Genomic DNA, 11,129 nt, shown 5'->3' with positions numbered 1-11,129 from the left:
AGCAGTACTGAAAACCTGTGCTCCAGAAATAGCCTCGCCCCTCGCCAAGTTGTTCCAGTGAAGCCACAAGACTGGCATCTACCCGGCAATGTGGGAAATTGCTCAGGTCTGTCTTGTCCACAAAAATAGCAGGAAAATCCAACCGGCAAAAACCGCCCCATCAGTCTTCTCTAGTTTATCAAGAAGGTGAGGGAAAATGTCTTCGACAGTGCGATGAAGTGGCACTTACTCAGCAATAACCCGCTCACTGAAGCTCAGTTTGTTTTCTGCCAGGGTCACTCAGCTCCTGACCTCATTGCAGCCTTGGTCCAAACCTGAAGAAAACAGCCGAACTCAAGACGTGAGGTGCAAGTGACTGCACTTGAGTTCAAAGAATCTTTTGACCTAATGCGGCATCAAGGAACTCCAGCAAAACTGAAGTGAAAGCAAATAAGGCGGGAAACTCTCCAATGGTTGGAGTCGTCCCCGGAGTTTCTAAAACATTGGAAAATATTTCCAGCATGAACTGTAATTCGCTTATGATTGATGCACTTTGTGTGACAATGAAAGGATTCCTTGTTTGCGTTTTGTTATGCAGCTGGCTCGTTGGTCTAGGGGCATGATTCTCGCTTTGGGATTTTCGTTGAGTTGATATGCGAGAGGTCCCGGGTTCAAATCCCGGACGAGCCCGTCTTAATGCAGCATTTTTATTTCGCGCTCGAGGTGGTGGCAGTTCCGGAAATCAGGACCAGGTTTGAACACCCGGGAAGTCATTGCAGGGAATGCATCACTTCAACACACGTGATATAAATGAATGCCAAGTTTAAAGAACGTTTCTCCGTGCCATGAGACTCTGAATTTATTCTAATGCATCAAATGAGTGAACTGTCTACTTGTGGATTCATGTGGGACGCTGACTGCACTCAGTTTCAATCTTGACTGAAAGGACAAGCAGAGCTGGGAATCCCAGTGTTTCATTTTAATTTACCACATTTTAGCTGTGTTCCGGTGCTTGCAGTGAGCTGGGAGGGGTTTCTTTTTGCTACCAAATGCTTGTAAGTTCCGGTCTTTCCGCGGTGGGTTTTCACACTGTGTAGAAACATGTTGGATATCAGGTTGAAGTGTTGAAGCGTTTCACATCAGTCGGTTTACAACAGTCCCTGATCTGATGTGATGCACATTTATTTTAATGACATAAACTACGTTTCCATCTTTATACATCTGGCCGAATATTCAGTGCTTGTACTAAAGAGGATCATTTATTTCAACAGTTCATGGATGCAAAAAGTATAGAAGGCGGTTTAATAGACTGTATTTTGCGTCGAGGTGGCCGAGTGGTTAAGGTGATGGACTGCTAATCTATTGTGCTTTGAACGCGTTGGTTCGAATCCCAATTTCGTCGTTACTTTATCAACTGTTTCCGCCTTATTGCGGTGGTTTTGCAGAAGCTCTGCCTGGAATCACTGATGTAATTCTCCAACCCAAGTTATGAGGCCAGCTTGCTTCGACTTTTCTTGTAGATCTTGGATTCGATACTTTTGTTCACAATAACATGGGGATCGGACTTAGAGTCCATTCGACATGATATTTCCATCTCTCTCTAAGGAGAAACATTGGAGCAGTGGAAATATTCCGGGGACTTGGGTTCATTTCCCACCAGAGTTGCTGATGGAAATTTAACTCAATAATTAAAACCTGCAATTTAACGCTAATCTCAGTGCTGGTTCTCGGATGCCTTCCCTGGTCTGGCCTACATATGAGTTTGATTCCTAACTGCCGCTGAGAAAGCCACTGAGTTCAAGGACAGTTTGGGATGTGTAACAAAGACTGGCCTTGCGATCGACGCTCACATCCCCTGAAATAATGTTTTAAAAGGGTGAATGCGCACCTCACTGATTGGATCTTCCATCAGCCCCTGTAATGGACAGACGTGTTGAATAATAAAGCGCTTTGTGACGTCAAGAAAAAGATCAATTCAGAACATCTCAGTGAAACCGAGGCTCAAACCCACATCTGCGAACAGAAGGGAATCAGAATGTTGGCAGTTTTTACAGAGCGATATTGTTGAGCTGAATGTTCACACTGGAAAGCTGTAAAGTTCCTCATTGAAGGATGAGGCGCTGCTCCTCGAGCGAACCTTGATCTTATTCGGAACATTGCAGGAGTCCGAGAACCGAGTGATCAGGGTGAGAACCAGGTCGCCAGTCATTTCGTTTCACCAGCTTTACTGTGTGGATGAGTTGGTTGGACTTTCTGTTAATTTACCGCACATTCTTGGCTGTCAGTTCTGTCGCAGGAAAATGTCACTTCAACACTTTCTGCCAAAAGTAACCCCATCCCAACTCTGACTGCCCTGAGAAACTGTCACTTAGACATGTGATGACCAGTAATTGAAGTGAGCGCTGCCTAACTTCCCTGACCGTTAATTCCCCCTGAGCTTCTTTACTAAGTCGAATTAAAGCTGAATTTCTGCAACTCCTATAACACAGTTAAAATATGGCCAAGTAATATGAAGCTGTAACCCTCCCGCCCCACCCATCATCATCTACCCCCACAACACGCCCCTCCCCTCACTGCATCCCCCCAACTGCCACCACACTCGCCTCCCGGCCCACCACCCCACCCACCCCCCCCCCCCCCCCCCCCGCCACCCCCAGCTCTGCCAGTCTGAATGTTATTTCAGACAAGCCTACAACTCCATGTTGAAATCAGGCTGTGAACATTTCGACCCGATAGGGCTGTGTACAAATAGGGTCACATGGATTTCATGGTTCTGAAAGAAAACATACCTCGGAGACTGTGTTTTAAAAAGTGGACTTTTTTTTCCTTTGAGAAGAGAAGGACCAAATGCTTGATGTTGTCTCGGATCAGTGCTGGGGGAGTTACTGTGAACACTGACCCCATCTCAAGGACTGCACAACCTGACCTTTGCCTTGATACATTGACGTTTAATGTTTGGCAAAATTGTCCCCTTTCTAAAGAAGGGTCATAAGTACTCGAAACGTTGACTTTGTATTTATTTCTCCCCACAGATGCTGTTAGACCAGCTGATTTTCTCCAGCATTTTCTGTTCTTGTTTCTGAGTTTCAACATCCCCATCATTTTGCTTTAATTTCCCCTATTTCTCTTTTTAATATCATGGTTGTCTATTATGAGTGTGTGTGTGTATGTGTGTGTGTGTGTTTGTGAGAGAGGGAGAGCGTATGTGTGTGTGACTTATGGTATCTCGAAAGATTAATTCACATAATTTCAGATCCATACTGTATGTTCATAAGCTTTATTTTTCTATTCGAAAATACCTTTTTTTATAATAAACAAACAAATTTATGGTTTATTGAAATAATCCACTTTTAAACCTCTTTTATTCCCGGGAACACTGGTGAAGGTAAATAATTGGCCATTTTGGTGAGTGAAATGAACATTTGAGCTAATGTTGTGTCCTGTGGAGTAGTGGGACTAGACCAACGGCGCACTCCTCCCATCCCTCTCGTAACAGGGTGCTCACTCAGAAACTTAGCTCCAGGTCACTGTCGACTCCTTCTGTAAAGCAGATGACATATTGGGCTTCTCACTAAACATGCAGAAAACTAAGATCCGATTCCAATATTCGTGACTGAGGAAGACCCCCAGAAACGGCTGCACACAAAGAGCTTACTGAAAGGTCAAATTATGTTGTTTCAGTGAGTTATAGAAGTGACCTTGGAGCAGGTTAAGCAGCATTTCCTGTGTTTCAATGATAAATTCGGACCTGAATTTAAAAGGAAAGTGTAAATATTTGTAACACTCATGAGCTCCGTCCGCCGCATGACTGAGGCGAGCTCATTTCTCGACCTAATCACTGAGAGACACAGACACAAAGAAATAATAATAAACAAGAGGGAAACAATGGATTAATTGAATTCCAATTACGGCCCCTGGTTAATGTTAAACATTGCAATGGATCAAGAGACGGATTTTCAGGAATTTAAATTCCCAATGACCGATCGATGGACCAGAAGCTGGGAACATATGAGAGTTGCACGGTTGTTAGCATAGTTTAATGGGAGCTGAGTTGACCAGCGGTTTTTCATATGCTTTTATCAAGAAAGGTGAAACCGAGCTTTATTCCAGTAACGTGGACCAGTGGGCACAGAGCTGCCCGTGTGCTTTGGAGGAGGGCAAGTCTCCCATCCCCTCAGAAGCTGGACTGGGTATCCCCAAAAACTGATGGCACTATCAGCTGGCAAATAACACGAGCAGCAGCTGCCCAGGTAAAAGGATTTGCAACTTGTTGCCGAAACCCAGGATTGAACCAGGGACTTTTAGATCTTCAGTCTAACGCTCGCCCAACTGAGCTATTTCGGCTGGCAGAAACGCTTTCTTCGAGCCAGAATTGACCCAGATACCTAAGGATGTTAGTTTTACAGGAAGCTACAGTCCTCCGTTAATATTAGAGAACATGATCGCATAATGACAAAGGACAGCCAACACCTCGTTTCAGTTCCCTCCAGTTTTCCTTCATAAAGAGGGGGTGCAAAGCCCAACGAAGCATCAGTTCATTGCCATAAGCTCTCGGCCAATTGCTACACAGGGATTGTCCTACAAACAGCTTTCTTCCTCCTTTGAGTGAATTGCTCCCTGACGTCACTATATGATGGCTTCACTCTCAGTTTAAGGTAATATCCATTTGTTCTGTATTCCCGGACAAGAGGAACTATTTCTCCGCATTAAAACCTATTAATCATCTCAATTACCTCAACCAGATAGCGCCTACACCTTCTCAACTCACGAGTATGTAAACGTCACAGCGGGAGCACATCTAACTGCAGATCAGAAAAATGTGTGTGTATCGCACTTGGTCATGGCTACTTTTGCTCCAAATCTGTATGTGAATGAATGGAACCCGCTTGTGATAACCACTGTCGCCTTTCACCGCTTAGCAGATGACCTTCATAGAGCCACGTATGTGATTCCCTCAGTTTTGCTTTTGTACAAAGCTGGGGAAATGCATCACAGATGCCAGTCTTCAGCCAACTGCATTCACTCCAAGTGAAATCAAGAAATGGCTGAAGGCACGGGTAACTGCAAAGGCTTTGGGCCCTGACACCATTCCTGCAGCAGTACTGAAAAGCTGTGGTCCAGAAAGAGTCTCGTTTCTCGCCAAGTTGTTCCATTACAGCTACAAGACTGGCATCTACCCGGCAATGTGGGAAATTGCTCAGGTCTGTCTTGTCCACAAAAAAAAAACAGGAAAATCCAACCGGCAAAAACCGCCCCATCCGTCTTCTCTAGTTTATCAAGAAGGTGAAGGAAAATGTCTTCGACAGTGCGATCAAGTGACACTTACTCAGCAATAACCCGCTCATTGAAGCTCAGTTTGTTTCCTGCCAGGGTCACTCAGCTCCTGACCTCATTGCAGCCTTGGTCCAAACCTGAAGAAAACAGCCGAACTCAAGACTGCACTTGAGTTCAAAGAAGCATTTGACCTAATGTGGCATCAAGGAACCCCAGCAAAACTGAAGTGAAAGGAAATAAGGCGGGAAATTCACCACTGGTTGGAGTCGTCCCCGGGGTTTGTAAAACATTGGAAAAGATTTCCAGCATGAAATGTAATTCGCTTATATTATTGATGCACTTTGTGTGACAATGAAAGGATTCCTTGTTTGCGTTTTGTTATGCGGGTGGCTCGTTGGTCTAGGGGCATGATTCTCGCTTTGGGGTTTCCATTGAGTTAATATGCGAGAGGTCCCGGGTTCAATTCCCGGACGAGCCCATCTTAATACAGCATTTTTATTTCGCGCTCGAGGTGGTGGCGGTTCCGGAAATCGGGACCAGGTTTGAACACCCGGGAAGTCATTGCAGGGAATGTATCACTTCAACACACGTGATATAAATGAAAATCAAGTTTAAAGAACGTTTCTCCGTGCCATGAGACTCTGAATTTATTCTAATGCATTAAATGAGGGAACTGTCTACTTGTGGATTCACGTGGGAGGCTGATTGCACTCAGTTTCAATCTTGACTGAAAGGACAAGCAGAGCTGGGAACCCCAGTGTTTCATTTTAATTTACCACATTTTAGCTGTGTTCCGGTGCTTGCAGTGAGCTGGGAGGGGTTTCTTTTTGCTACCAAATGCTTGTAAGTTCCGGTCGTTCCGCGGTGGGTTTTCACACTGTGTAGAAACATGTTGGATATTAGGTTGAAGTGTTGAAGTGTTTCACATCAGTCGGTTTGCAACAGTCCCTGATCTGATGTGATGCACATTTATTTTAATGACATAAACTACGTTTCCATCTTTATACATCTGGCCCAATATTCAGGGCCTGTACCAAAAAGGATCATTTATTTTAACGGTTCATGGATGCAAAAAGTATAGAAGGGGGTTTAATAACCCATCTTTTGTGACGAGGTGGCCGAGAGGTTAAGGCGATGGACTGCTAATCCATTGTGATTCGCACGCGTTGGTTCGAATCCCACCTTCGTCGTTACTTTATCAACTGTTTCCGCCTTATTGCGGTGATTTTGCAGAAGCTCTGCCTGGAATCACTGATGTGATTCTCCAACCCAGGTTATGAGGCCAGCTTGCTTCGACTTTTCTTGTAAGATCTTGGATTCGATACTTTTGTTCACAATAACATGGGGATCGGACTTAGAGTCCATTCGACATGATATTTCCATCTCTCTCTAAGGCGAAACATTGGAGCAGTGGAAATATTCCGGGGACTTGGGTTCATTTCCCACCATAGTTGCCGATGGAAATTAAACTCAATAATTAAAACCTGCAATTAAACGCTAATCTCGGTGCTGGTTCACTGATGTCTTCCGTGTCTGGCCTACATATGAGTTTGATTCCTAACTGCCCGCTGAGAAAACCACTGAGTTCAAGGACAGTTTGGGATGTGTAACAGAGACTGGCCTTGCAAGCGACGCTCACAGCCCCTGAAATAATGTTTTAAAAGGGTGAATGCGCACCTCACTGATTGGATCTTCCATCAGCCCCTGTAATGGACAGACGTGTTGAATAATAAAGCGCTTTGTGACGTCAAGAAAAAGATCAATTCAGAACATCTCAGTGAAACCGAGGCTCAAACCCACATCTGCGAACAGAAGGAAACCAGAATGTTGGCAGTTTTTACAGAGCGATATTGTTGAGCTGAATGTTCACCCTGGAAGGCTGTAAAGTTCCTCATTGAAGGATGAGGCGCTGCTCCTCGAGTGAACCTTGAGCTTCATTGGAACATTTTGTGACTGGATTCAAACTCAAAATCCTGTCTCAATGACATCTCAAATAAAGCTGTCGGCTGCTTGAAAACGCAGCAGTTAAACTTCCTGCCTGATCATGAGAGCGATTGTGACGTTTACAAAACGAAATCATTTGATAAAATAGTTCAAAAACCATCAAGTTTGACATCCTATGAGGAAAAGTCAAGTTATTATTGAGAATTCTGCTGAGAAAGCTTCATTGGACAGCACAGAAATCAGGTGAAGAGTCTGAGTAAATCGACACCAGCGAACAAGTCAACATCAAAACTGAATCAACTCTTGTGAAGATCAGTGAGTAAAAGCTGAGTGCTCCGTGCACCATCAGCTCATCAAGTAGATGTATTGTCTGGATAAAGCGTTCTGTTTAGAACAGGATTTATTGACCTGAGTTGAGCAGGCACGTTATTGCAGAACAAATAAGTCACCTCTAGATTTTCCCTTGAAAACATAGAAACTAGGAGCAAACTTCTAGTTTGTTGATATATTGAATTGAAATAAACTGGAATTACAGTGCAAATGAATTGATATTCAAAATCAAACCTTACTTTCAGGTAAATTACGTGGAGCGATTCAATTACAAACAAGATCCCAAGTGACCTGTGAGCTCAAACACAGAGAGAGTAAATTTCAGAGTGAAGACTTAAAAATTTCAATTTTTGGCAATTGAGGGTTCATTGCAGAGGGGGAAGGAGCTGCTGTGTAATTTTAACCGAGATACTGCAGCAAAAGTACAAGAGGGAAGGAGTGGAACTCTCTAAATAGCGAAAACTTTACTTAAATAGACAATTCATTTCAGTGAAGTGTTGGGACAGCTGAGAGCTGTTGCCTACACATCCTGTGCTCTGTGGGAACTCCAAATAAGACTGATGATAATAGTCAGATTCATAATACATTAAAGAACCAAGCGGAATACAGAAAGTGCAGAGGAGAGATGGAAAAAGGAAATTAGATCAGAAGGGAGAGCGTATGAGAAAAAATTTGCAGGTAACAACCGAAAACACTGAAGATTTTTTACCAGTATAAGGGCAGTCACTTTAAGTGGGGGTGATTTGGAGATCCTGTGCGGGGAGAGGGCATGGCTGACGTACTAAATGAGAACATACAAACAAACTAATTAGCAGCAGGTGTAGGACACTCAGCCCCTCGAGCTTTCTCCACCATTCAATAAGACCCTGCCTGATCTGATTGTAACCTCAGCCTCACATTCCTGCCTCCCCCAATAACCTTTCACCCCCACCACCACCCTTGTTAATCAAGAATCTATCTAACTCTGCCGTTGAAATATTCAAAGTCTCTGCTTCCACCAGCTTTTGGGGAAGAGAGCTCCAAAGACGCTCGACCCTCGGATAGAAAAGAAACTCTGTCTGAAATGAGCGATCCCTTATTTCTAAACAGTGACCCCTAGTTCCAGATTCTGCTACAAGAGGAAACGTGTTCTCCACCTCCACCCTGTCAAGACCCTCAGGATCTTAAAGTTTTGAATCTAGTTGCCTCTTACTCTACTGAACTCCAGGCGATACAAGCCTAACCTGTTCAACCTCACCACATAAGACAACCGGCCCATCCCTGGTATTCGCCTCATAAACTTTGCACTAAACCTGTCATCACAAAACAAGCGGATGCTGCTAATGTCATTGGTGGGGAAATTGGATAGGATGAAAATAGATGAAGTGGAAGCTATCACAAGGCTGGCACCGCTCACAGTAGAAAAGCTGCTCGATCCGCATCGGATACACCTTGGATTACTGAGGGAATGAAGGTTGGAAATAGCGGAAACTCGAGCCACAATCTTTCAATCCTCCTTGGAGATGGGAGTGAAGCCAGACGACTGCAGGTTGTTGATGTTACATCCGTGTTTAAAATGGAGAGGGATAAACCCAGTAACTACAGAGCAGTTAGTCTCATGCTGGTGGTGGGGAAACGTTTAAAGACAATAATCCAGAACAAAATTCATTGTCACTAGGTAGAACATGAGTTGATAAATGATAACCAGCACAGATTGGTTAACAGAAAATCAGCACTGAAATACTTAATAAAGCTCTTTGATGACGTGTCAGAGAACATTGACCAGACGAGCGAGGATGATAATGTGTGTCTGGACTTCCAAAGGGATTTGAAAAAGTCCCTCATAATGAACTTGTTGGTAAAATTCCAGCAGCTGTGATTAAAGGGGCAGCGACAGCATGGATACAAAATTGAATAAGGGGCAGAAAGGGCGAAAGCAGTGGCGAGAGCTGAAGAAGAGTCATACGGACTCAAACGTTAACTCTGTTTCTCTCTACACAGATGCTGCCAGGGCTGCTGAGTTTTTACAGCATTTTCTGTTTTATTGTAAATTTTAATAACTTACAGCCTATATTCAAGTTTGCTGATGACACTAGCTTAGGTGACATGGTTAGTAGCGTCTGTGGGATCAGCAAGTTTCAAAGGGTCATTAACAGATTCAGTGAGAGAATAAAACTATGGCCGGTGGTGGTCAACATTGGGAAGAGTGAAGTCATCCATCTTGAACTAAAGAAAGATCCGAGAATTTCCTAAACAGTCAGAAACTTGGGACTGTGCAGGAGGAGACGAGAGCGGGAGCTGAGTGAGACCGGAGGGTGGAGAAAGAACAGCGGCAGATCTGCCCGAGAGCAGCCGCGAGGGAGAGAGAAGGAGAGAAGAGTGAGAGTGGTGGGGGATAAAGAGCTGAGAGGAAGGGGCTGGAGCAAACCGGCCATGTTCAAAATATTCAATGCTTGATATCACAGCAAAGGAGGTAACTTGTTAGTTTGTACTGATTTCTCTGTTTTTCTCTTTCTAAATTAGGACATTGATTGAAACTAGGAGATGAGAATTAAAAAAAAAATCAATCAGGGTAAGTATAACAGTAAGTGCCAGTTTGATAACTGGATTCTTTGGGAACCATGGGGGAAACTCTCTGCTGCTTGGACTCATACCTACCACAGAGGAAGATGTTTGTGGTTGCTGAAGGTCAATCACCTCAGCTCCAGGACATCATTGCAGGAGTTCCTCAGTGTAGTGTCCTCGGCCCAACAATCTTCAGCTGCTTCATCAATGACCATCCTTCCAAAATAAGGTCAGAAACCTGATGATTGCACAAGGTTCAGCACCATTCACGACTCCTTGGAGACTGAAGCAGCCCATGACCAAATGCAGCAAGACCTGGACAATAGCCAAGCTGAGCAGACAAGTGGAAGAAACATTCATGCCACACAAATGCCAGGCAATATATAATATATTAATTATATATATATATGCAAATTAATGTACTATCGCCAAGTTTGCGGATGACACAAAACTAGGTGGAAAGGCAAATGGTGAGGGTAATTCAAAGTGTCTAAGAAAGGATTATAGACAGGGAAATCTTGTTAGATTATTGTTTTAGAGCTCCTTCAGAATGTAAGTAGCAGGGATGATTAAGTGGAGCCAGTTGCATTCCAAAAGACATTCTATAAGGTGCCACATAAAATGTCACTACACAAGATAAGAGTATATGTTGTTAGGGTTCATATATTAGCATGGATTGAGAACATGACAGGAAACAGAGAGTCAGGATAAACGGGTCATTTTGCGGTTGGCAAACTATAACTAGTGGACAGATGCAGAGTGAAGTGTTGGGCCTCTACTATTTACGATCGATGTTAATGTTTTGGATGATGGTACTCACAGTATTGAAGCAAAATTTGTTGATGATGCAAAGGTAGAAATAAAAGCAAGTTGTAAGGTGGATACAGAGAGTCTGCATAGATATGTAAATGTTCAAGTGAATGGGGATAAAATAGCAGATGTAGTACAATGTAGTAAAATGTGAGGTTGCCCACTTCTGCAAGAAGCATAGGAGAGAGGAATATTACTGAGATGGAGAGAGACTGCAGAATCCTGTGGTACAGAGGGATCCTTGTACA

General features: G+C 43.7%; 4 non-coding genes across 4 annotated transcripts; 3 read left to right on the top strand and 1 right to left on the bottom strand.

Moving 5' to 3' along the window:
• Positions 1-579: 579 nt before the first annotated feature.
• trnap-ugg (transfer RNA proline (anticodon UGG)) lies at positions 580-669 on the top strand. Its single transcript is given in 2 exon segments — positions 580-615; positions 634-669. It is a non-coding gene; the product is annotated as a tRNA-Pro (tRNA).
• A 3,581-nt stretch (positions 670-4,250) lies between these two features.
• On the bottom strand, positions 4,251-4,323 carry trnaf-gaa (transfer RNA phenylalanine (anticodon GAA)). Its single transcript has one exon. It is a non-coding gene; the product is annotated as a tRNA-Phe (tRNA).
• Positions 4,324-5,641: 1,318 nt separating this feature from the next.
• On the top strand, positions 5,642-5,731 carry trnap-ugg (transfer RNA proline (anticodon UGG)). The gene is given in 2 exon segments: positions 5,642-5,677; positions 5,696-5,731. It is a non-coding gene; the product is annotated as a tRNA-Pro (tRNA).
• A 630-nt stretch (positions 5,732-6,361) lies between these two features.
• Positions 6,362-6,443, top strand: trnas-gcu (transfer RNA serine (anticodon GCU)). The gene has a single exon. It is a non-coding gene; the product is annotated as a tRNA-Ser (tRNA).
• Positions 6,444-11,129: the final 4,686 nt, after the last annotated feature.

This window comes from Cetorhinus maximus, chromosome 31 (genome assembly GCF_964194155.1).
Source record: "Cetorhinus maximus chromosome 31, sCetMax3.hap1.1, whole genome shotgun sequence".
NCBI classification, from domain to species: Eukaryota; Metazoa; Chordata; class Chondrichthyes; order Lamniformes; family Cetorhinidae; genus Cetorhinus; species Cetorhinus maximus.
This window is presented reverse-complemented; position numbering and strand designations above follow the sequence as displayed.